At 41.1% G+C, this 11,384-nt stretch overlaps 1 long non-coding RNA gene across 2 annotated transcripts; it reads left to right on the plus strand.

Annotated features, from left to right (window-relative positions):
* The first annotated feature begins 9,121 nt into the window (after nt 1-9,121).
* On the plus strand, nt 9,122-10,188 carry LOC143926989 (uncharacterized). Of its 2 annotated transcripts, XR_013262186.1 has the most exons (3): nt 9,122-9,161; nt 9,266-9,382; nt 9,944-10,188. It is a non-coding gene; the product is annotated as an uncharacterized LOC143926989 (long non-coding RNA). The 2 variants fall into 2 exon arrangements; XR_013262185.1 differs by lacking the exons at nt 9,122-9,161; nt 9,266-9,382 and adding an exon at nt 9,576-9,845.
* The last annotated feature ends 1,196 nt before the right edge of the window (nt 10,189-11,384 follow it).

Genomic DNA, 11,384 nt, shown 5'->3' on the forward strand with positions numbered 1-11,384 from the left:
TACAGTGTAACATGACCGCGCAATTGTCATTCAAAGTGTGACAACGCCGAAAGCTAAAAAAATGGCTTGGGCGGGAAGGGGGTGAAAGTGCCCTGTAAGCAAGGGGTTAAACAGTTTTTTTTCCCAAAAAAAAGGATTTGAAAAATTGTTGCGCAAATACTGTGCGACATAAAAGTTGCAACAACAGTCATTTTATTCCCTAGGGTGTCTGCTAAAAAAAAAAACATATAATGTTTGGGGGTTCTGAGTCATTTTCTAGCAAACAAATTATGATTTTTACATATAAGAGACGAGTGTCAAAATAGGCCCAGAATAGAAATGGTTAAGACCCACTCTCTGGCAGAAGAATAGGGTGTAGAGAACCCAAGACATCATCAGACAAAGATACACGTAATTGCTATGTTAATATATTTATTTACAACACTGGAGACTGCATTATACGCCAGGAGAGAGGAGCAGAGAGTGGAATGTGTGCATGTCAAATGGAGAGTGAATGTTTGGGGCACAACTTTTTAACTGGGTGTTTGCAGCACAGAAAGCCATTTTAATCAAGATAGAATTTAATTAAAGACAAAAAAGAAATAGCCAGCTTTGCTGCCAAGTAACAAAGAATACATGTAGTTAGTCTGGGCAAAAAAAGACACAAGCCCATCCAGTTCAACCAATAGAAGGGAAAAAAATATAATCTTTTATACACAATCCTATACCCACAATTGATCCACAGGAAAGCAAAAAAACCCAATAAAGCATAATCCAATTTGCTCCAGCAGGGGAAAAAGGGGTGTAGAAGCCAGCTGCCCTGGAATTAGACTATTTTATATCAACATCAATCATTTAATATAGCAATATCAATAAGATAACCTTATGGGTCCAGCACTATTTTCCACTTTTCTTACCACCAGTGCAGAGATTTCTTTTTTTCTTTTCAGTGACAACACTGTTGCAATGTTTACTTCCAGTCACACCACCAATACAGGGACATTTTTTCCTTTCAGTGACACCAGCGATGCTGGGGCATTTTTCTCTATCAGTGACACCACTGAGTCAGGGACATTATTTCCTTCACCCCTGTTAGCCCCATAATTGTGCACCAAGTTTAAACTCTTCAGTTCGCTGAAGTGTACTACAAACATTGGTACTATATCAATGCATGTCACAAACTCTGCACATGCTACTATTGGCCCCGTCCCCTGTGTGTACTGTTTGTATTTTGTATATAGCCATGTTTCTTATAGTTGTATGAATCAGGAACATGCCGTCAGAGGGGGCAGGTGTGGCAGAGCCTCATCTACCATGAAAATAAAAAACAAAACAAGAAAAAAAGATCAAGATTCCAATATCAGACCCCAATATTTTTTTAGGGTAGATAGCAGAAGACCTACCCCACCACTGGTCAAAATCTGGGGATCCTAGCACCTATGGTTCCAGAAATACAGGGCTCCTTCCACAGTCTGACACACGCTGTTTGCAGCAGACTGAGAGGATGAGCTCACAGTGCATCTGACTTCTTGCCAAAGGCACTGAGCTCATGGACAGCTTGGAGCCTTGGATCAATGATAAAGCACCGTTGGTCCAAGCTGTCCAATGAAAATGCTGCAGTGGAGGCTTTCCTCTCACTGCAGTATAATAGAAGTCTAAAAGAGAAATCTTTTAGACACATGCTGCCTTCCAGCCCAGCCCTCTTAACTACAAGGAAAAAATATGGGTTTATGGGTACAAGGATTTCCCATAATCCCATGTTTTTCTTACACAGTTATAAGGGAGAATCTGCCGTTGCTGCTGCTGAAAAGGTACTTTTTTAATCAAGCTAAATAATATATTATTATGTTTTATGTTTTAACATAATAATTTATTATTTATCTACAGTGGTGTGAAAAAGTGTTTGCCCCCTTCCTCATTTCCTGTTCCTTTGCATGTTTGTCACACTTAAGTGTTTCGGAACATCAAACCAATTTAAACAATAATCAAGGACAACACCAGTAAACACAAAATGCAATTTGTAAATGAAGGTGTTTATTATTAAAGGTGAAAAAAAATCCAAACCATCATGGCCCTGTGTGAAAAAGTGATTGCCCCCCATGTTAAAACATACTATAACTGTGGTTGTCCACACCTGAGTTCAATTTCTCTAGCCACACCCAGGCCTGATTATTGCCACACCTGTTCACAATCAAGGCATCACTTAAATAGGAGCTGCTTGACACAGTAAGGTCCACCAGAAGATCCTTAAAAGCTACACATCATGCCGAGACCCAAAGAAATTCAGGAACAATTGAGAAAGAAAGTAATTGAGATCTATCAGTCTGGAAAGGGTTATAAAGCCATTTCCAAAGCTTTGGGAATCCAGCGAACCACGGTGAGAGCCATTATCCACAAATGGCGAAGACATGGAACAGTGGTAAACCTTCCCAGGAGTGGCCGGCCGCCCAAAATTACCCCAAGAGCGCAGCGACGACTCATCCAAGAGTTCACAAAAGACCCCACAACAACGTCCAAGGAACTGCAGGCCTCACTTGCCTCAGTTAAGGTCAGCGTTCATGCCTCCACCATCAGGAAAAGACTGGGCAAAAATGGCCTGCATGGCAGAGTTCCAAGGAGAAAACCACTGCTGAGCAAAAAGAACATCAAAGCTCGTCTCAATTTCTCCACAACACATCTTGATGATCCCCAAGACTTTTGGGACAACATTCTGTGGACCGATGAGACAAAAGTGGAACTCTTTGGAAGGTGTGTGTCCAAGTATATCTAGCGTAGAAGGAACACTGCATTTCATAAAAAGAACATTATACCAACAGTAAAATATGGTGGTGGTAGTGTGATGGTCTGGGGCTGTTTTGCTGCTTCAGGACCTGAAAGACTTGCCGTGATAAAAGGAACTATGAATTCTGCTGTCTACCAAGAGATCTTGAAGGAGAATGTCCGACCATCTGTTCGTGTACTCAAGCTGAAACGAACTTGGGTTCTGCAGCAGGACAATGATCCTAAACACACCAGCAAGTCCACCACCGAATGGCTGAAGAAAAACAAAATGAAGACTTTGGAGTGGCCTAGCCAAAGTCCTGACCTGAATCCTATTGAGATGTTGTGGTATGACCTTAAAAAGGCCGTTCATGCTCGAAAACCCTCTAATGTAACTGAATTAGGACAATTCTGCAATGATGAGTGGGCCAAAATTCCTCCAGGACACTGTAAAAGCCTCATTGCACGTTATCGCAAACGCTTGGTTGCAGTTGTTGCGGCTAAGGGTGGCCCAACCAGTTTTTAGGTTTAGGGGGCAATCACTTTTTCACACAGGGCCATGATGGTTTGGATTTTTTTTCAGCTTTAATAATAAACACCTTCATTTACAAATTGCATTTTGTGTTTACTTGTGTTGTCCTTGACTATTGTTTAAATTGGTTTGATGTTCCGAAACACTTAAGTGTGACAAACATGCAAAGGAACAGGAAATGAGGAAGGGGGCAAACACTTTTTCACACCACTGTATTTACTGTGAAATTACTGGTTTGAAGTTATAACTTCAAACTTTAGTAATTTGTCCGTTAAGCCACCTGCTTGAGTGCAGTTTTGAAAATATAGTAAATTACCTGAAAAACTATATATAATATTTGTATATTACTTACTGGGTGGCAAGTGGAAATTAACCACTTGCCACCCAGGCCAATTCTAACACTTCTCTCCTACATGTAATAATCATCATTTTTTTGCTAGAAACTTACTCAGAACCCTCAAACATTTTATATATATATCTATATATATATATATATATAGATATATATATCTATATATATATATATATATATATATATATATATATATATATATATATAGATATATAGATATATATATATATATATATATATATATATATATATATATATATATATATATTAGCAGACACCCTAGGGAATAAAATAGTGGTTGTTTAAAATTTTTATGTTACACAGTATTTGCGCAACAACTTTTCAAACGTGTTTTTTCTTTTCAACTGTTTCAAGAATTAAAAGAAATGTTACGTTGAGTAAATAGATACCTAAATCTGGCTCTGATACTAGCTAGTGCCTCAACAGCCACTGACCTCACCACACGTCCCTGGCATGAATACATTTTTGATAATTGCTACCCAGAAACTTGTTTAGGAGTGATTTCTTGAATTTGTGGCTGTATAAAATTGTTTGCACATCTTTCTGGCACAGTCTTCATATGTAAAATATACCTGAAAATGACAGCTCCTGTCCAGGCAGGTATTGTTCATTCAATTGCTACTTTTGTAAATCAGGGGAGCCAGGTATCATTCTCTAGGTTGAAACTGTCATATATTTCTGGGTGGCAAAAAGTTTTGTATGACCAAATCTGATTTATTAGCTCACAGCTTGCAACTCTGCCACATTTAGGATTCATTTGACAGATTTCCACTGGTTTCACAGTTAATTATGATGAAAGGGAGACAAAAATAATGAAAAGCCGGTTTTGCTGAATTAAAGTGTAAGCAATGTTTTTGAACATTGCTATAAGTTGAATTAACATTTTATCAGTAGAAGCTCTTTACTTTCTTATGGTGTCTTTTTGCTTATAGCACATTGCTATTTTATCTCTCTTATAGACTGAATATAGAACTGTCCAATTAAGAAAATAATTCATCAGTCAAACAGATTTGGTTCACTGCCTGCATAGATTGCTTTTATCCACCCACAAGCACTTTACACTCTTGCCGTAGTCCACAGTGACAAGAACAAAGTGGTTCACTCCAACATTTCATACCAGTTGTTAGAGTGTTAAAGGTATTTTAAAAGCTTCAGCAAAAACCATTCCTCCTATGTGGTATTCTTACATTGAGGATAGTTAGTTTCTGCCCCTAAGCTACAATGCAAGTCAATTATTATCAGTGCTGAGACGAGGTCATTTAGTGCCCAGGGCGAATATGCCAAACCGTGCCCCCCCCCCCCCCAACTAACTGGGGGAGGGATAGTTGTGAGAGAAGCATCCCGCAGTAAAATATGGGGTAACCATGTCATACAAAGTAATAGGGCCTGTGTGCAGGATCTTAAATTGGGCCCTCTTAGGCAAGGAAAAGAAAGCGCAGGATGTATAGGGCGCCACGTCAAAAAAACGTTGGGTGTGGTTTTTCTGCACTAATTATTGCCAACGGTTAAAATAGAAGCTGAGGTTCAGTAGTAAATGATGCTGAGATAAGAGGTTAGTAGTAAATGATGCAGAGTTCACAGATCAGTAGTGACACAGAGGTCAGTGGTAAGTGGTGCAGAGTTCACAGGTCAGTCAGGGAAAAGTAGTAAGTGGTGCAGAGGTCAGGGATCAGTAGTGAGGCAGAGGTCAGAGATCAGTAATAAGTGACACAGAGGTCAGAGATCAGTAGTGAATGAGGCAGAGGTCAGTAGTGAATGAGGCAGAGGTCAGTAGTAAGTGAGGCAGAGATCAGTAGGTAAGTGAGGTAGAGGTCAGAAGTAAGTGATGCAGAGTTTAGAGATCAGTAGTAAGTGACCTGGAGGTCAGAGATCAATAGAAAGTGAGGTAGGAGCTCCTGGTAAAGAATAATATGTATTCCAACTACAAAAAGAGCCTAATTAGAGCTCAACATATCCCCAACATTATATTTATAATACATGGAATTTAAAAAGAACTGATCTGCACATCACAAGCGCTAGAGCTGCAGCAAAGATCCATGTAGTGGGGTAGCACAAGGGGAGTGGCAGAGGGAGAGGATTGGACACATCCCTTGCTCTTTAGATGACAGCTGTCAAGTAACCAACAGGCACCCACGGATGATAGGCCATTAAGAAGACAGATGCGTAAGATTAATTACCAGTGACTTAAAGCGGTGGGCCAGGGAAAAAAAATAAAAATTAAAAGTCAGCAGCTACAAACACTGTAGCTGTTGACTTTTAATAAGCACTTACCTTTCTAGGGTGCCCGCGATGTCGGCCGCCCGAGGCCGACCCGTCCCTCAGCTCTCGGCGCTGCCATTCAAAGTAGGGGAAACAAGCAGTAGAGCCTTGCGGCTTCACTGCCCGTTTCCTACTGCGCATGCGCAAGTCGCGAGTCGCGCGGCGCTTTGTGAATGGAGCGTGCTGTGTTGTGGGACACACACAGTTCCCACAACACACAGCGCTCCATTCGCCAGAAGAAAACGCAAGGAGGAGAAGACTGAAGATCACTGCGGAATAGGAAGAGGCAGATTAGGACGATCTGCCTAGCAACAGCCATTTCTGGTAAGTGAGTACATTTATTTATTTATTTATTTATTTTTGGAGCCTTTTTATACATTTTTTTTAGGGTGGACCTCCCCTTTAAATAAACGTATTTCTAAACAAAGTACTACTAATGTTTAAAAAAATAAAATAAAATGTACTACTACCTTTTCAATTATGTAAGTCGATTCTAAATAAGAAGTAAAATTCCTGCTTCCTCAATGTGTGTCCCTGTCTGATGTCTGTCTGTCCCTGTCCCATGTTTCCACTGTCCTCCTAGAGAAGGGGAACAGCTTCCTCTCTTAAATCTATCGCCTCAGTAATCACAGCAGCTGTCTGAGATAACAGATGATGTCACCAGTGAGTTCCGCCCCCCTCAGTTACTCTTTTTCCCCTCACCAAGAGTAAAGTTTTTACTTAGACTCATTCAAAAAATAAAATAAAATGTGAAAGTAGTGGAGTAAACAAGGTAAACAATATTTATCAATGATTAAAAACACACTCACAAAGAGGAGCTGTTTCAAAGTGGTAAAAGGCAAAGCTGCTGCCTCTGGAGCATGGAACCGCTGTGGAATTTGCCTGCTTCAGCCATGAGTAGGGGGAAAAGAGCACAGGCAGGAGGGAGCCTAGAGCCTTGATGGAGGGAATGCCTGACACCTCTGGGAGTGTGCTGGGAGATAGGGACACGTTTCAAAGCATGTCACTTCTTCTTCAACCCCATTCATTCAGAACTGCAGCAGCTATCTTCAAGAAGACCACTTTGCAATGCTCATCTATAGAGTGCTCTCCGGTGAAGGGCAGCCATCTAGGCTGGGTCTTATTTGAAGGTGATTGACTGATGCAGCAGAGCAGGAAGAACATGAAGCTGCAGGCTGTTGAGAAAAGGGGAGAGGATTGTCTTGTAACAAGAAGATGTGTGAAGAAAAGACTGAGCTGCTCCTGCTGGCTGAAGAGATCCCTTGCTATAGCTGACCATGATCGGGTGAGAACGCAGAGAAGCAAATAAACTGAGAACTTTCTTCCTAGAAGGATGTAAGGTCTGAGTTGGATGCCTGGTAAAAGCAGACTGTACCGGAGAGTGCTCCTACTGCTTGTGAAAAAGGAAAGGAGGGACTGTCTCAGCAGGATTGAAAGAGAGATATCACAGCAATTCCTATCCCTTTCTGAGGATTTTAACTGAACCAGAGCACATCTATTAAAACCAGCGCTTAAAAGTCAATAGCCCTCACAAGTTAATTCATAAATGTCCTTTCAAAGAAATCTTCGAAACCCTTTTGTTCAATAAAGTGCATTTCTTGTATAACCGTCCTTTTTTTTTCTTGAGTTTCGGATGAAAATTCACTCAACCAAGCAACTCAAGTCTAAAAAAAAAAGCAAAAGAAGATTATATGGTGTAGTATGCTCAACTTCACATATGCATTAAACAATATTCAAACAATGTGCACACATTAGAATAGTGTGTTCCACTCATATGCTCCTTTTTATATACTCTTAACCTCCAACTTAAATAGCAAGCCTTTCATACACCACTGCTGAATCCTCCTCTTCAATCACTGTATGTTGTGTCCTTCTTGGGAAAGATCCTCCCCTCGCGCTACCAAGCAGGCATTTTGGATCTTTTAATGTTTTTATATTGGGAAATGTTGCTGCTTAATGAGTTGAGGAATCTTGTGGACCTTCAGTGTGAAGATATTAGAAAAAAAATGTCCATGTTTGAATAATTTGGTAAGGTGCATGGAATGACCATTTGGTGAATAGTGGGATTTGACACACAATGTACGATGATTGGTTGCTTGGTTAAGTGACTTTTCATTGGAAGCTCAAGAAAATAAAAGGGCCGGTTATACAACAGATGCACTTCATTGAACCCAAAGGTTTCAAAGATTTTTTTTAAAGGACATTTATGAATTAACATTTGAGGACTACCATATTTATCAGCGTATAACACGCACAGGCGTATAACATGCACATTCATTTTAAGAGGGAAGTTTCAGGAAAAAAAATTAAATTTGAAATAAGGAACTTTGAAGCAAAATAAAGGTCAGTGCCCATCTGCAGCCTCATCATTTCCATAAATGCAGCCTCACCATTGCTATCAATGCAGCCTCACCATTGCCATCAGTGCAGCCTCATCATTGCCATCAATGCAGCCTCACCATTGCCATCAGTGCAGCCTGATCGATGCCCATCTGCAGCCCAGAGGGGACAGGCGGGGGGGGGGGGGGCGGGATGAGTGGCGACAGATCTAATACAATGTGAATATCCTATGATAGATGGAACAGTTGTCCAATGGTGGCCCAGGAGACAGGACTTCCTATTACAGAGGCCGCCAAGTAAACAGGAGATTCTCACTGTATGTGACAGCGCTTGTACCGCCCTCCTCCCTGTCCCCTCCGAGGCAGCTAAAGTTGTAGTATTGGAGGAGGGTAAGTGCTGAAAATGGTCTGGAGATGGCCTGACCCACATCCCAGTTAATGGTAGATGCGGAAAGGGTGCCTCAGCGGGACTTTAAAGGGGCAGGACAAATATTTAGTAGGCAATATCTTACTTTAAAACAAATATTTTTATTTTACTACAAGTAAAATCAAAGGGGTAGTTATATGGGCAAACTAGGAGCCCAAATGGTAGAAGGAATATAAATGAATGTGTGGATACAGAAAGCAAAAAACAGGATGCAAAATACAATAAACAAAAATAAATTTTTTGGCAGCCACTCCCGTTGTCAAAGGGGAGCTTCCCCTCCCCCTAATCGGCACCGGGATACGCCCCCTCCATCTACCGCACATTACATGCAGAGGGGGCGGGCTCCCGCGCCACCGACTCGGGGGGCGTCACTATCCCTCCCTACCTCCTAGCCACTCCCACCCTTCTTCATTTTAAAAGGCTGGCTTTCCACCCTGTCAGTCTGGCTGAGACTCAGGCCACACTGACACACACACTGCTGCTCTAATCAAGGTAAGCCTCTGGTTTTGACTACTCATCCCCATCATACCCTTGTACCATACCCCAATTGTACTGGCTTGCCACCCAGGCCCAGCATCTACAACAACTATTTCCAGACCCACTTGCCTATTTGAAACACCAGATGTGCTTCGATCTGAGCGCTGTGTCCGTCATTTACCACCACCAGCTTTTTCCAGCAATATATTTCTACAAATTCTTCAGTGGCTTTCCAGGTAATCTTACTCCCTTATTACTACTCCAATTGCTCAAGGAGAGGCCATACCCAGTCAATCATTTCATTTTATGCTGACCTGTTTGAGCTTAACCAGTTTATACATAATATGTATATACACATTACTTACTTTTATCTCAATCTCCTTTCAATCTTATTTACATCCTATGTACCCCTTTTTAGATTACCCCCCCCCGCGGGTTTTGTGAGGGACCTCCAGTGACGCCCTCTGTTGGGTGAACCCCCATTTTCCTCACTCAAGGCCGTGAGCCTTCCATCCAGGGCGGGAGCAATTTTTCAAGGATCAGAGTCTCTCTCCACCTCCTGGTTCCTTCGACGGATGCGAGGAGATAAAAGGCAGCACAAAAAACATCCCCCCCTTCTTGTTCTCCTGAGGTCCATCATTGTTTTTAACTATGTATAATTATGGATGCATTTATGACGTATCGAGCTTCTGATACAGGGTCAGTACAACCCTAGCTTTTATTCAATGTTAGTATGCTACAGTGACTATAACCTTTGTATTTAGCCACGCATCTTATGTTATCTCCTTTTTTTGTAGATTGATATTATATGTTTGCTGATCCATTTCCCTGAGGAAGAGTTTGAAACACTCGAAACGCGTCGGAATAGGAATTTTCACCTGTATTGTGCTCTTTGTGTTTATTGTATTTTGCATCCTGTTTTTTGCTTTCTGTATCCACACATTCATTTATATTCCTTCTACCATTTGGGCTCCTAGTTTGCCCATATAACTACCCCTTTGATTTTACTTGTAGTAAAATAAAAATATTTGTTTTAAAGTAAGATATTGCCTACTAAATATTTGTCCTGCCCCTTTAAAGTCCCGCTGAGGCACCCTTTCCGCATCTAAAGTTGTAGTATTGGCATATAACACGCACACACTATTTGCACCCAATTTTTATGGTGAAAAAGTGAGTGTTATACGCCAATAAATACAAGTATTTACTTTTAAGTGCTGGTTTTAATAGATGTCTTCTGCTGCTGGGGTAATGGAGGTTTTTCAGCTTCTGTGATATTTGGGTTATTAAAACTTTAGTGCACTGATAGCTAACATTTATTTGAACACATGCCTGGAGATCCAGTGGAGGGTGCCCTCTGTGTGGTAAGAGACTAACATTTCATAAGTTAATCTGTTGTCTGCTGGGAGCTGTTGTGCTTTCTTCCAGGGCACCAACTTTGCTGACAGTTAAAACTGTATTTATATATAGTTGCTGGTAAATGTACTTCAGTTCTTTTAACATCTTTAATATTATTCTATAACCAAAAGACATCTACAGTGCAGCTCTTTCTGGGAGGGCATCCCAGAACCCCGTTCCCTGGGGGTGCACATCAGGCATGCTCTATGAACGCTGTGTCCTTTGGACACAGCTCATCACAGATCTTGGTAAAGGGCCAATCACGGCAGCCCTCTACCATGTGATCAGCTGCAATCACCCTTTTCCACATTGAGTTAAGATGAATTTACACTCTTAAAGCTACAGAGCCCCAGGTCTTAACAAGATGGTAAGCTACAAACCCTTGAAATGATGGACAACCCTTCCCCAACCCTTACCCCATAGTGACATGACTGATATCCATGACTGTTGCTAGTTTCAAGGCAAAGGCTTCTTCACAGTAAGGGCTTTGAAAATGCTGAATCAACTACTTCAAAAACTAGTTCTGGCCAGCTCAGTATATTGTTTTTAAAAAGAGTTGGATGCATTCCCGAATGCAAAAAATATAACTGGATATTAACATTTAAAGATATTTGACATTTAGGTAATAACAGAGATTGTTGATCTAGGGAATATTTGATTGCCTTCAGGGGATCAGGAAGTCATTTTTTTCCCCTGCTGCAACAAATTTAACCATGACCCCAGATGATGCTTTTTGAAGCGAAACGCATCGGAAACGCATTCTGATCCTCTCACTACCGCTAACATTGTTCCAAACAGCGCTTGTTTTACATTGGGAGCATGTAAGTGCAATTCTTATGTTCC

This window comes from Lithobates pipiens, unplaced genomic scaffold, assembly GCF_037356315.1.
Source record: "Lithobates pipiens isolate NorthernLeopardFrog02 unplaced genomic scaffold, aLitPip1_a1.2 Scaffold_23, whole genome shotgun sequence".
Taxonomy (NCBI): Eukaryota; Metazoa; Chordata; class Amphibia; order Anura; family Ranidae; genus Lithobates; species Lithobates pipiens.